Source organism: Lynx rufus, unplaced genomic scaffold, assembly GCF_022079265.1.
Source record: "Lynx rufus isolate CCGP_SWC_20201006 ecotype Redwood Valley unplaced genomic scaffold, mLynRuf1.p SCAF_14, whole genome shotgun sequence".
Classification (NCBI taxonomy): Eukaryota; Metazoa; Chordata; class Mammalia; order Carnivora; family Felidae; genus Lynx; species Lynx rufus.
In genome coordinates this window covers 57339313-57354467 of record NW_025814828.1, presented here as the reverse complement: position 1 = coordinate 57354467, position 15155 = coordinate 57339313, and the positions used below count along the sequence as shown (strand labels likewise).

Below are 15155 nucleotides of genomic sequence, written 5' to 3'. Positions count from 1 at the left end.
TGGATTGGAAGAACAAATGTTTTTAAATGTCTATACTACCCCAAACAATCTACACGTTTAATGCATTCCTTGTTCAAAGTAACAAAGGCATTTTTCACAGAGCTAGAGAAAATAATTCTAAAACTTGGAGTGAACTATAAAAGGCCCTGAATAACCAAAACAACCTTGAAAAAGAAAAGCAAAGCTGGTAGAATCTCAATTCCAAACTTTAAGTTATATTACAAAGCTGTAGTAATCAAAACAGTAGGGTACTAGAACAAAAATAGACAAAGTGATCAAAATAAAAGAATAGGAAGCCCAGAAATGAACCCACAACTCTATGGTCAATTAATCTTTAACAAAGCAGGAAAGAATATCCAATGGAAAAAAGATTTCAACAAATGGTGTTGAGAAAACTGGACAGCTACATACAAAAGAATGAAACCGGACCACTTTCTTACAACATACACAACAATAAATGCAGAAGTGTATTAAAGACCTAAATGTGAGACCTGAAACCATAAAAATCCTAAAAAAGGAACACAGGCAGTAACCTCTTTTATATTGGCATAGCAACTTCTTTGTAGACATGTCTCTTGAGGAAAAGGAAATAAAAAAAAATAATCTACCAGGACTAAATCAAAATAAAAGGCTTCTTCACAGAGAAGGAAACAGTCAACAAAACAAAAGCAACCTACAGAATGGGAGAAGATATTTTCAAAGGACATAAGTGATAAATGGCTAGTTTCCAAAATATATAAAAGTTTAACACCCAAAAAAACAAATAATCCAGTTAAAAAATGAGCAGAAGCCATAAACAGACATTTTCCAAAGAAAACCTACAGATGGCCAACAGACACATGAAAATATGTTCAACATCAGTGATCATCAGGAAAATGCAAATCAAAACTACAGTGAGATATCACCTCACATCTGTCAGAATAGCTGAAATCAACAACACAAGAAACAATAGGTGTTGGCATGAATATGGAGAAAGGAGAACCCTCTTACACTGTTGGTGGAAATGGAAACTGGTGCAGTCACTCTGGAAAGCAATATGAAGGTTCCTCAAAACTTTAAAAATAGATCTACCCTATGAACAAGCAATTATACTACTAGGTATTTACCCATAGAATACAAAAATATTAATTAGAAGGGATACATGCACGTGGATATTTATCAGCATTATCTACAATAGTCATTATGGAAACAGTCCAAGTATCCATGGATTGATGAATGGATAAAGAATAAATGGTATGTATATGCAATGGAATATTATGTTACTCAGCCATAAAAAAGAATGAAATCTTGCCTTATGCAATGACATGAACGGAGCTAGAGCATATTATGCTAAGTGAAATGAAGCAGAGAAAGGCAAATACCATATGATTTCACTCATAGGTGGAATTTAAGAAGGAAAACAGACAAGCAAAGGAAAAAAAAAGAGCAAGAGGCAAACTGGGAGCCAGACTCTTATGTATAGAGAACAAATTTATCAGTAACAGAAAGGACAGGGTAGTGGGATGGGTTAGTTATGGACATTAAGGAGTGCACTTCTGATTAGCACCAGGTGTTGTATTGAATCACTATATTGTATACTTGAAACTAATATTATACTGTATTTTAACTAACTGGAATTAAAAAAAAACTTAAAAAAAAAGATCAGGAGCACAACCTAAAGCTCTACCACACCAAACACACAAATAATATTAAACATAATGGAAAATTCAGGTAGTTATCTAAATTATCTAAATATTTTTACAAAACATTTTGATGGTTAATGGAATCTTCTGGTTTACCTTATTGTTTGGTCCACACAGTAATGAGTATGCTTGCAAAATTTAGACTCCTTTTAGAAAGTATTTACATTATTTTAATAAAGTAGACAATGTCTATTCTGTGAGGATAAGTTATATAACGATAACAATAACTAGTTTCATTGAATATGACTTTTGATGGCATAGTGCCTGTGAAGTCTGTAAATGACTGTGGATTTTTTGCTCTTTAAGGATAACATTTTTCATAACCTCTAACTGATCTGTAAAACTGATGAGTAAGTGACAATTACAGTGGATGGTATTCCTTCATTTTGTTCTAGAAGAGTAAATTTTTCTCTAATTAGAGAGATAATGAAAGACTTACTGAAACTTTAGGCAATTGTACATTAAATCAAGCCGTTACTATGCCAAGTTTTGAAATAATAAGGTGCTGACCTATACCCATGAAGAGGATGTCAAACACTAATCTTACATCATTCCAAAACTAAAAAGTATTCCACAAGAGAAGCAAAATATTTATGTGAATAAACTGAACTACCCAACTTCTGTGTTTCAAAAGACAAACTTTGAGACTGGCTATGCAATCATGGAGAGAAAAAAATTCTGAGCAAAACTTCTTCCTATTGACTATTCCTATTTTATGTCTTTGTGTTTACATGTGGGTTCTTTTTTTTCATAGCTAGATAGCACTGCAAGACTTTGTTGGTTGATAACTGTCCAAAAGCATGGTGAAGTCAAGTTTAGCTACAAAATATGGAATTCTCAGAAATGTGACAAATTCCAAATCAAGGGATAAAAAAGTTGAATTGGAGACAGTCAATAAATGACTACTATCATTACTATTAATAACTAGCATTTAATAAGAATTATTGTGGGGCGCCTGGGTGGCGCAGTCGGTTAAGTGTCCGACTTCAGCCAGGTCACGATCTCGCGGTCCGGGAGTTCGAGCCCCGCGTCAGGCTCTGGGCTGATGGCTCAGAGCCTGGAGCCTGTTTCCGATTCTGTGTCTCCCTCTCTCTCTGCCCCTCCCCCGTTCATGCTCTGTCTCTCTCTGTCCCAAAAATAAATAAACGTTGAAAAAAAAAATTAAAAAAAAAAAAGAATTATTGTGTGTTGGGGTGTTTTACATCTATTAATGCATTTAATATTAACAGTAACCAGAGTTACCATTATCAAATGGGAAAACTGAATTTTATAGAGACTATGTAACTTGCTAAATTTCAAATATCTAGTAAATGGGGGTATCCAGGATTTAACTCTAGGTATTTATAATGTTGAATGTATGAATTTTCATACTAAAATGACTTTTACACAAAAATATTAGAAAGACAAAAGAAAATAACTTACGAAACAGTTTAGAATTGTAATAGATTTTAAATTTTGGTTCACAACACTCTATAGATGTTTATTCACTGTTTTTGTATCCAATGATTCCAACCGAGAAATGATTTATATTTTACAGACCAATGGAAAATACTCTTAATAATTATTGTGAGTTTATGACCCTGTTCAATATATTATGAACTGAGGAACAGTATTAGAAAAAAAGAAAAGATTTTTATTTTTTATTTATTTACTATTAGAAAAGTTTATTTTAACAAAAAAGCTGAATATGAAAATGCATGCTACCTGTTTTTTATATTGTAGTAAAACAGGTACTATGAAGAGGAGAGATATGTAGAAGCAGTTGGTTTCTTCCAGTGATCACATCCATTGTTTATAGTCGTTCAAAGGCTTCTATCATGGTGATACTATTTCCTTGTATTACCAATATTCCAATACTTCTGGGCCACTAGTTGTCATCTCCACACATTCACCTGTCACAAGATTCATAAAGGGATTGAACCCTTGCAATGTTCCTTGGATATGTCTGCCACCATTTAATTTCAATGATAATTTCTTGTCAATAAATGTTTTCAACTCAGGAGGGTGAGCTTGATTCATGGTGTCTATGCTGCAAGATCAAAGATGCCTCCAAAAGGGAGAGAGATTTTTAAAAAGAACTGTTCTTTTAGTGAACAGAAATGTCTGTATTTGTAGAGCCCAGAGTTTGGGCTCTTTAAAGAGATTAGTAGAGGGGTGTCTGGGTGGCTCAGTCAGTTAAGCGTCCGAATTAGGCTCAAGTCATCATCTCACAGTTTGTGAGTTTGAGCCCCGCATTGGGCTCTGTGCTGACAGCTCGGAGCTTGGAGCCTGCTTAGCATTCTGTGTCTTCCTCTCTTTCTCCACCGCTCCCCCACTCGTGCTCTGTCTCTCTTTCTCTTAAAAATCAATAACCATTAAAAAAAGAAATTAGTAGAATGATAAAAAAATCTGAGACAGGAATGTGGAAATATCCTTTATAGATTAAAAAAAAAATGAATAAGAAACCTTTAAAGACATATCAAACTATTTTTGTCTATCAGTATGTCTTCAACCAAATGTTTCCTGAGGGTCAAGGGTGGGGAACAATTTCAAAACAACAGATAATAACATATTGTTTCCAATTAACATTTCCTCACTCTTGTCTGTATCGTATTTCCATTCTCTAATTCCAAAGTTTAAGACCTAGCAGTTTTACAGATCACTTTCTTCTTTTCTGTCCCTAACTGCAATTTCCACTGACTGTGTGTTTGCTTGTCTTTGAGACATGAACACTTTATTTCTATTTTTGGCACTGAACCCTAAATTGAACTTTTCAATGTAGAAGACACAGTGAATAAACATCTATCAGAGATTTGTTCTTTCTTTCTTTATTTTAGAGAGAGAGAGAGAGAAAGAGAGAGAGACAGAGAGAGAGAGAGGGAGAAAGAGAGTGGGGGAGAGGGGCAGAGGGAGAGAGAGAATCTCAAGTAGGCTCAGCACGGAGCCCATTGCAGGGCTCAATCCCATGACCCTGGGAACATGACCTGATTCAAAATCAAGAGTCAGACAGTCAACCAACTGAACCACCCAGGCACCCCTACATACTGGTTATTTGATGACTATAGGGACTTCATGAGATTAAAAATTCAGAAATAAAGTTCCTTGGTTTAGCAGAACCAAGAGAAGAGTTTACAAAATCTGCCTATTCTAAATATCTTAAAATGTGAAGTGCAAAGTAACTTCACTTTTCTAAAAATTATTTCTGATATTGGTCTCAGAGCAGTTTTGACCCTAGTAGAGTCCTAAATTAAAGGAACTAATAATACCAATTCACTAACAGAAAAACAAATCACTTTTTCATAATTTCATAATCATGTCTTTCAGAATGACCTAAAAATTCCTGATAATGTTTAAATAAGTTTTTAAAGTTTATTCATTTTGAGACAGAGAGAACACATGCAGGGGAGGAGCAGAGAGAGAGAGGGAGAGATAGAATCCCAAGCAGGCTCTGCACTGTCAGTGCAGAGTCCAGTGCAGGGCTTGATCTCAGGAACTGCAGGATCATGACCTGAGCAGAAACCAAGAGTAGGATGCTTAACTGACTGAGCCACCCAGGCATCCCTGTTTAATTACATTTCTAAGTGAAATGAACTATTGAGTACATAATCACAGATAATGTCGTTTTATGAAATGAAGTTTCACATTATTTTAGGAAAAGCATTACATCATATTTTGAATTGTCTTGGATATAAAGAAGAATCTAATCTGGGAACTTCTTTGGGAAAGTAAGTTTTGACTGACTAACTAGTAAAACTCAACATTTACTGTTTACTATTTAGCGAGGTTTCTAGATTTCTCTGCATCTTAAGCAATTTTCTTATGGTATTGTGGAAACTAGTTTCATTCAATGTGTCAGCAGAGGTAAAGGATGATTTATAATAAACATATCATTTTTGGGTGCCTGGGTGGCTCAGTTGATTAAGCAGCTGACTTCAGCTTAGTTCATCTTGTGGTTCAGGAGTTTGAGCCATGAGGGTTCTGTACTGACAGCTCGAACCTGGAGCCTAGTTCGGATTCTGTATCTTCCACTCTCTCTCTGCCCCTCCGCTACTCATGCTCTGTCTCTTTTTCTCTCAAAAATAAATAAACATTTAAAAAATAAAAGAAACATATTTATTTTGTTTATAAAATGTTTACTTTCTTTTTAAAAATGTTTATTATTATTTTTTGAAAGAGAGACAGAGAGTGCAAGCAGGGGCAGGGCAGAGAGAGAGGGAGAGAGAATGCCAAACGAGCTCCACAAGGTCAGCATGGAGCCTGATGCAAGGCTCGGTCCCATGACCAAGACCTGAGCTGAAATCAAGAGTCAGACGCTTAAGTGACTGAGCCAACCAAGTGCCCCTATACAGTGTATACAATGTTCCTTTAAAATAAAATCAGAGGACATTGCTGGAAGTGAGTAAAAGTTTTTAAACATATGACTTAAGTGCACATGTTCAAATTATAACTTCCGTAAAAATGGCTTAGAAATAATGTAATTCTTCAAAAGTAATTCAAAAGGTCATTCATGTGTGTGGGCATGTGTGTAGAGAAATAGAGAGAGAGAGAGAGAGAAGAGACAGAGGACAAATTTTTTCTTTCCTCTATTGAAATATCTTTACTTTTACCTGCCCTACCAGGGTAGTTAATTTCACCTACCAGAATAGGTAAAAGTAAAGATATTTGCTCTTTAAAAATATTAAAAAGAAAGAATATTACTTTGTTCCTTACATCCCTCATACTCCCTCGTGTATATCAGTATATTGACCTCAACTGATAAAAAAGCAAAATTCTAGTTAATTACAGAGTAAGTCAAGCACTGTTATACCTGTTACTTTGGTTTTAATGTCCTTTCCTCTGCTTCTCTTTCTAGAAAATGCTTAACCACTCTTTAAACTGAACTCAAATATTCATTGTTTCATAATTTTTTTCAGTTATTCTCACATTATTTTCCTACCATTTTGTAAATTTTAGACAAAACATTAAATTATTTTCTGATTCATAGTTTCCTCCTCTTACTCCCATACTACTATGAATTTGTCTAAAGGAAACACTATGACCAATTTATAATCTTCAGCATCTAGCACAGTTTCAGGCACAACAGAGTCTCAGAGAATTTGATGACTAAACCATATCAGGTTCATTACTTCCCTTAGGAACTAAAATTTGGGCATTAATACCAACAGGGTACTAATAATTTGTTCTACCAATAAAAGCAACAGGGGCACCTGGGTAGCTAAGTCATTTAAGGGACTGACTCTTGATTTTGGCTCAGGTCATGATCTCATGGTTCATGAGATCCAGCCCTGTGTTGGGCTCCACACTGATAGCACAGAGCCTGCTTGGGATTTTCTCTCCCTCCCTCTCTCTCTCTCTCCCTCTGCCCCTCCCCAACTCATTCTCTCTCTCTCTGTCTCTCTCTCTCTGTCTCTCTCAAAAAAATAAATAAACATTAAAAAAATAAAAGCGGGGCGCCTGGGTGGCGCAGTCGGTTAAGCGTCCGACTTCAGCCAGGTCACGATCTCGCGGTCCGTGAGTTCGAGCCCCGCGTCGGGCTCTGGGCTGATGGCTCGGAGCCTGGAGCCTGTTTCCGATTCTGTGTCTCCCTCTCTCTCTCTGCCCCTCCCCCGTTCATGCTCTGTCTCTCTCTGTCCCAAAAATAAATTAAAATAAATAAATAAATAAATAAAAGCAACATTTACACTACACTCATTTTCCAAGTTCATCTGAATAAAACAAAGAGAAGTAAAGTGCATTCTTATTTTGACTGTTATACTTTCATTAATTGTCTGAGTTGTTTTCTCAACTCTCCATTTTTTTAAAGAAGGTATAGCAACAATAAGTGAAAAACAATGCCCTGAAACTAAATGATTCTATTATTTCCAACATGGATATTATGGATCAAGGTCACTTCTCTGAGGCCAGTTCTGTGAAACTTAAATTATTCAGATGACTCCAGTCAATAATTAAGCAAGTAATCTAGCTAGCAAACAAATAAAAAGACAGTTGTTAAGAAAAGAGGGTTCATGGTGAGGAGTCAACATGGCAGAGAAGTAGGAATACCAGAATTTCCTCACCCCTCAAACACAGCAGTATTAAGATCAGAACTCCTGGAATTCTAGGAATCCAAGCTACAATCTGACAGAAACATCTCCAGGGGAGTTCATAGACAGCTTGGCAGGAAAGTGGTGTGTGTTTGTCAATTGGGAGAGATAAAATAGGTGGTGATCTAGGCATAGAACAGTGGGGGGATCCCTTTCGGTGGACAAACAAAATGAAGAGAAAGAGAGGCTGTGAAAGTGTGGGATTGTATTTTGAAAAGAGAAAAACCTCTCTGGATCATGGTCCAGAAAACGAAGAATACAAAGGGAGCCAATTTCTAATTTACAGCCTTAGGAGTGAAGACCTGAGATTTCAGGATTGCATAAGTATCTACGGACCAGAGTTGCTGCTGGTGCATGAGCCTATGCTGCTGCCAGTGCACCTTTGCCACTGCCTGTATGTGCGCCTGTGGGTAGATGAGCTTGGTAATGCTCTCCAGGGGGACACACTGCCCCTCCATCCAGTACTGTGAGAAAAGAACTCTTGAAGAACAAAAGATCCTGCAGGCACAAGCCAGAGGCCCTTTGTTGGATAGGCAGAGTGGCGCTATTCCTGGTCCACGAGGAATGGGATCCTTTAAGCATCCAGTTTTGAATCCCAGTTGAGTGCTGGGGAGGCACAGGAGACTATAGAGCAGAACAAACCAGCCCACCCTCGGCCATGCTGCTCTGAGAGGGCTGCCTGAACAGCATGATTTGGGACATGATTTGGGGAGGAGAGATTAGGGTGTCACCATTTTCCTCCCCATAACCAACATGGTGGGGCTTCAGGGAACAGGGAAGCAGCCCTCAGTGGAGGCAGAACCACTTACACAAAACTCCACTACTCTGAGCCTAGTAACTGCGTATCTACTGGAGGGAGATTGACACTCACTGAACCAGTCAGCCCCTCCTCCAGACCAGAACAACCACCATTTCCAAGGCACCAACAGGCAAATGTCCTGTGGATTTGTATGTTAGTCTGTTTTATTGTTGTTGTTGTTGTTGTTGCTCCTGCTACTATTGTGGTTTTCTTTTTATTATTATTTTTTTTTCTTTTCTTTCTTTCTCTCTTTTCCCTGCCTTATATTTCTACTCTCCTATTGTAAGTCTGTTCTTTTGTTGTTGTTGTTTAATCAGGCACATTAACTCTATTCTTTTTACATCTTTTATGTATCTCCTTATTTTCTTCTCTCTCTTTCTGGATTAAGCCCTATAGTTTCTTTGATTCTCTGCCTGGTCTTTCTATCTGCCTCTATCATTCCTCTTGTAGTTTAGAATAAGGTTTCATTTCCTCCCCTTCTCCTTTTTTCCAAGGTTACTTCAATGAACAAATCAAAGTACACCTGGTGGATGTTCCAATCCACCTCTATGAGTAGTGAGATAAAGCAGCCAAAACACAACAGAAGAGTGCATGTAACACACTCCAAAACCAGTTCCTGAAGTTCCAGGGCCTGGCCAGTGTATGTATGACCCCTAGTTAATATTGTACTCACAGGTGCAAGATATGTAACAAGCAATTAAAACACGTAAAGAACAGAAAACTAGCCAAAATGACCAAATAGAAGAGCTTTTTGCAAGAGAAATTTCAGGAAGAAATTATAGGAAGAAAATTGTTCAAAACGGATATAAACAATATATCTGATCAAGACTTTAGAATCATAGTTATAATACTAATAGCTGGACTTGAAAAAAGAATAGAAGACATAAGAAAAATTGATTGCTGCAGTGACTGAGAAACTAAGAAATAGTCATGACGAATTAAGAAATGCTATATATGAGGTGTGAAATAACCTGGTTGCAGTGGCAGCAAGGATGGGAGAAGCAGAGGAGAGAATAGGTGAAATAGAAGATAAAATTAAGGAAAATGGTGAGGCTGAAAAAAAGGAGAGAAAGAAAATTAGTAGGCCATGAGAGAAGAATGTGAGACCTAAGTGATTCAATGAAATGAATTAATATCCATATCACAGGAGTTCCAGAACAGGAAGAAAGAAAGAAAGGGGGAAAAGATTTGAACAAATTATAGCTGAGAACTTTCCTAATCTGGGGAAGGAAATAGGCATCCAAGTCCAGGAGGCACAGAGAACTCCCTTCAGAATCAACAAAAACTGGTCAACACCACGACATTTGATAGTGAATCTGGCAAAATACAAAGATAAAGAGAATTTTGAAAGCAGCTAGGGAAAACGGGACTTACCCTACAAAGGTTGACACATAAGTGTAGTAGCAGATTTATACACTGAAACTCAGCAGGCCAGAGGGAGTGGCAGGAAATATTCAATGAGCTGAATAGGAAAAATGTGCAGCCCAGAATCGTTTATCCAGCAAGGCTGTAATTTAGTATAGAAGGAGAGATAAAAGGTTTCCCAAACAAAATCTAAAGGAGTTCATGACAACTAAACCAGCCCTGCAGGAGATCCTAAGGGGGACTTTATGAGTGGAAAGCAGCAAAGACTACAAAGGACCAGAATCAACATCACAAGCATGAAACCTACAGATAACACAATGACGCTAAATCCATATCTTTCAATAGTCACTCTGAATGTAAATGGACTAAATGCCTCAATCAAAAGACATAAGGTATCAGAATGGATAAAAAAAAAAACAAGATCCATATATATGATGTCTACAAGAGACTCATTTTAGATCTGAGGATACCTTCAGATTGAAAGTGAAGGGATGGAGAACTGTCTGTAATGTGATGGGATATTAAAAGAAAGCTGGCATAGCCATACTTATATCAGACAAACTAGATTTTAAAATAACTACAGTACCAAGAGGTAAAGAAGGACATTATATCATAATTAGGGGGTCTATCCATCAAGAAGAGCTAACAATTATAAATGCTTAAGCCCCCAATGTGGAATTATAGGGGACTTTAATAATCCACTTACAACAGTGGACAGATAATCTAGGCATAAATAAATAAATAAACAAAACCCAACTTCATACCTTAAGGAACTAGAAGCAGAGCAGCAAAGAAACCCCAAAGCTAGCAGAAGAGACATAATAAAGATTAGAGCAGAAATAAACAATATAGAATCCAAAAAAACAATAAAAAACAGAACAGGTCAATGTATCTAAGAGCTTTTTTTTTGAAATAGTAAACCAAATTGAAAAACTCCTAGCCAGACTTCTCAAAAAGAAAGGAGGACCCAAATAGATAAAATCACAAATGAAAGAGGAGAGATCACAACCAATACCACAGAAATACAAACAATTATTAGAGAATACTATGAAAAATTATATGCCAACAAATTGGATAAAATGGACAAATTCCTACACACCCACACAGTACCAAAACCCAAATGGGAAGAAATAGAAAACTTGAAAAGACCCATAACCATGAAGAAATTGAATTTATAATAAAAAGTCTCCCAACAAATAAAAGTCCTGGTCCAGATTACTCCCCAGGGGAATTCTACTAGACTTTTTTTTTTTTTTTTTTTACTTAGAAGGATCCCATTTATTTTTTTTTGTGATTATTTTATTTTATTTTATTATTTTTTTATATATATGAAATTTATTGACAAATTGGTTTCCATACAACACCCAGTGCTCATCCCAAAAGGTGCCCTCCTCAATACCCATCACCCACCCTCCCCTCCCTCCCACCCCCCATCAACCCTCAGTTTGTTCTCAGTTTTTAACAGTCTCTTACGCTTTGGCTCTCTCCCACTCTAACCTCTTTTTTTTTTTCCTTCCCCTCCCCCATGGGTTCCTGTTAAGTTTCTCAGGATCCACATAAGAGTGAAACCATATGGTATCTGTCTTTCTCTGTATGGCTTATTTCACTTAGCATCACACTCTCCAGTTCCATCCACGTTGCTACAAAAGGCCATATTTAATTTTTTCTCATTGCCACGTAGTATTCCATTGTATATATAAACCACAATTTCTTTATCCATTCATCAGTTGATGGACATTTAGGCTCTTTCCATAATTTGGCTATTGTTGACAGTGCTGCTATGAACATTGGGGTACAAGTGCCCCTATGCATCAGTACTCCTGTATCCCTTGGATAAATTCCTAGCAGTGCTATTGCTGGGTCATAGGGTAGGTCTCTTTTTAATTTTCTGAGGAACCTCCACACTGCTTTCCAGAGCGGCTGCACCAATTTGCATTCCCACCAACAGTGCAAGAGGGTTCCCGTTTCTCCACATCCTCTCCAGCATCTATAGTCTCCTGATTTGTTCATTTTGGCCACTCTGACTGGCGTGAGGTGATACCTGAGTGTGGTTTTGATTTGTATTTCCCTGATAAGGAGCGACGCTGAACATCTTTTCATGTGCCTGTTGGCCATCTGGATGTCTTCGTTAGAGAAGTGTCTATTCATGTTTTCTGCCCATTTCTTCACTGGGTTCTTTGTTTTTCGGGTGTGGAGTTTGGTGAGCTCTTTATAGATTTTAGATACTAGCCCTTTGTCCAATATGTCATTTGCAAATATCTTTTCCCATTCCGTTGGTTTCCTTTTAGTTTTGTTGGTTGTTTCCTTTGCTGTGCAGAAGCTTTTTATCTTCATAAGGTCCCAGTAATTCACTTTTGCTTTTAATTCCCTTGCCTTTGGGGATGTGTCGAGTAAGAGATTGCTACGGCTGAGGTCAGAGAGGTCTTTTCCTGCTTTCTCCTCTAAGGTTTGGATGGTTTCCTGTCTCACATTTAGGTCCTTTATCCATTTTGAGTTTATTTTTGTGAATGGTGTCAGAAAGTGGTCTAGTTTCAACCTTCTGCATGTTGCTGTCCAGTTCTCCCAGCACCATTTGTTAAAGAGGCTGTCTTTTTTCCATTGGATGTTCTTTCCTGCTTTGTCAAAGATGAGTTGGCCATACGTTTGTGGGTCTAGTTCTGGGGTTTCTATTCTATTCCATTGGTCTGTGTGTCTGTTTTTGTGCCAATACCATGCTGTCTTGATGATGACAGCTTTGTAGTAGAGGCTAAAGTCTGGGATTGTGATGCCTCCTGCTTTGGTCTTCTTCTTCAAAATTCTTTTGGCTATTCGGGGCCTTTTCTGGTTCCATAGGAATTTTAGGATTGCTTGTTCTAGTTTCGAGAAGAATGCTAGTGCAATTTTGATTGGGATTGCATTGAATGTGTAGATAGCTTTGGGTAGTATTGATATTTTGACAATATTTATTTTTCCAATCCATGAGCAGGGAATGTCTTTCCATTTCTTTAAATCTTCTTCAATTACCTTCATAAGCTTTCTATAGTTTTCAGCATACAGATCCTTTACATCTTTGGTTAGATTTATTCCTAGGTATTTTATGCTTCTTGGTGCAATTGTGAATGGGATCAGTTTCTTTATTTGTCTTTCTGTTGCTTCGTTGTTAGTGTATAAGAATGCAACTGATTTCTGTACATTGATTTTGTATCCTGCAACTTTGCTGAATTCATGTATCAGTTCTAGCAGACTTTTGGTGGAGTCTATCGGATTTTCCATGTATAATATCATGTCATCTGCAAAAAGCGAAAGCTTGACTTCATCTTTGCCAATTTTGATGCCTTTGATTTCCTTTTGTTGTCTGATTGCTGATGCTAGAACTTCCAACACTATGTTAAACAACAGCGGTGAGAGTGGGCATCCCTGTCGTGTTCCTGATCTCAGGGAGAAAGCTCTCAGTTTTTCCCCGTTGAGGATGATGTTAGCTGTGGGCTTTTCATAAATGGCTTTTATGATCTTTAAGTATGTGCCTTCTATCCCGACTTTCTCAAGGGTTTTTATTAAGAAAGGGTGCTGGATTTTGTCAAAGGCCTTTTCTGCATCGATTGACAGGATCATATGGTTCTTCTCTTTTTTTTTTGTTAATGTAATGTATCACGTTGATTGATTTGCGAATGTTGAACCAGCCCTGCATCCCAGGAATGAATCCCACTTGATCATGGTGAATCATTCTTTTTATATGCTGTTGAATTCGATTTGCTAGTATCTTATTGACAATTTTTGCATCCATATTCATCAGGGATATTGGCCTGTAGTTCTCTTTTTTTACTGGGTCTCTGTCTGGTTTGGGAATCAAAGGAATACTGGCTTCATAGAATGAGTCTGGAAGTTTTCCTTCCCTTTCTATTTCTTGGAATAGTTTGAGAAGGATAGGTATTATCTCTGCTTTAAACGTCTGGTAGAACTCCCCTGGGAAGCCATCTGGTCCTGGACTCTTATTTGTTGGGAGATTTTTGATAACTGATTCAATTTCTTTGCTCGTTATGGGTCTGTTCAAGCTTTCTCTTTCCTCCTGATTGAGTTTTGGAAGAGTGTGGGTGTTCAGGAATTTGTCCATTTCTTCCAGGTTGTCCAATTTGTTGGCATATAATTTTTCATAGTATTCCCTGATAATTGTTTGTATCTCTGAGGGATTGGTTGTAATAATTCCATTTTCATTCATGATTTTATCTATTTGGGTCATCTCCCTTTTCTTTTTGAGAAACCTGGCTAGCGGTTTGTCAATTTTGTTTATTTTTTCAAAAAACCAACTCTTGGTTTCGTTGATCTGCTCTACAGTTTTTTTAGATTCTATATTGTTTATTTCTGCTCTGATCTTTATTATTTCTCTTCTTCTGCTGGGTTTAGGCTGCCTTTGCTGTTCTGCTTCTAGTTCCTTTAGGTGTGCTGTTAGATTTTGTATTTGGGATTTTTCTTGTTTCTTGAGATAGGCCTGGATTGCAATGTATTTTCCTCTCAGGACTGCCTTCGCTGCGTCCCAAAGCGTTTGGATTGTTGTATTTTCATTTTCATTTGTTTCCATATATTTTTAAATTTCTTCTCTAATTGCCTGGTTGACCCACTCATTCTTTAGTAGGGTGTTCTTTAACCTCCATGCTTTTGGAGGTTTTCCAGACTTTTTCCTGTGGTTGATTTCAAGCTTCATAGCATTGTGGTCTGAAAGTATGCATGGTATAATTTCAATTCTTGTAAACTTATGAAGGGCTGTTTTGTGACCCAGTATATGATCTATCTTGGAGAATGTTCCATGTGCACTCGAGAAGAAAGTATACTCTGTTGCTTTGGGATGCAGAGTTCTAAATATATCTGTCAAGTCCATCTGATCCAATGTGTCATTCAGGGCCCTTGTTTTTTTTTTGACCGTGTGTCTAGATGATCTATCCATTTCTGTAAGTGGGGTGTTAAAGTCCCCTGCAATTACCACATTCTTATCAATAAGGTTGCTTATGTTTATGAGTAGTTGTTTTATATATTTGGGGGCTCCGGTATTCGGCGCATAGACATTTATAATTGTTAGCTCTTCCTGATGGATAGACCCTGTAACTATTATATAATGTCCTTCTTCATCTCTTGTTACAGCCTTTAATTTAAAGTCTAGTTTGTCTGATATAAGTATGGCTACTCCAGCTTTCTTTCGGCTTCCAGTAGCATGATAAATAGTTCTCCATACCCTCATTCTCAATCTAAAGGTGTCCTCAGGTCTAAAATGAGTCT

The 15155-nt window shown here is 37.3% G+C and overlaps 1 pseudogene; it reads right to left on the bottom strand.

Annotated features, from left to right (window-relative positions):
* Positions 1 to 3474: 3474 nt before the first annotated feature.
* Positions 3475 to 3701, bottom strand: LOC124509160 (small nuclear ribonucleoprotein G-like; annotated as a pseudogene).
* Positions 3702 to 15155: the final 11454 nt, after the last annotated feature.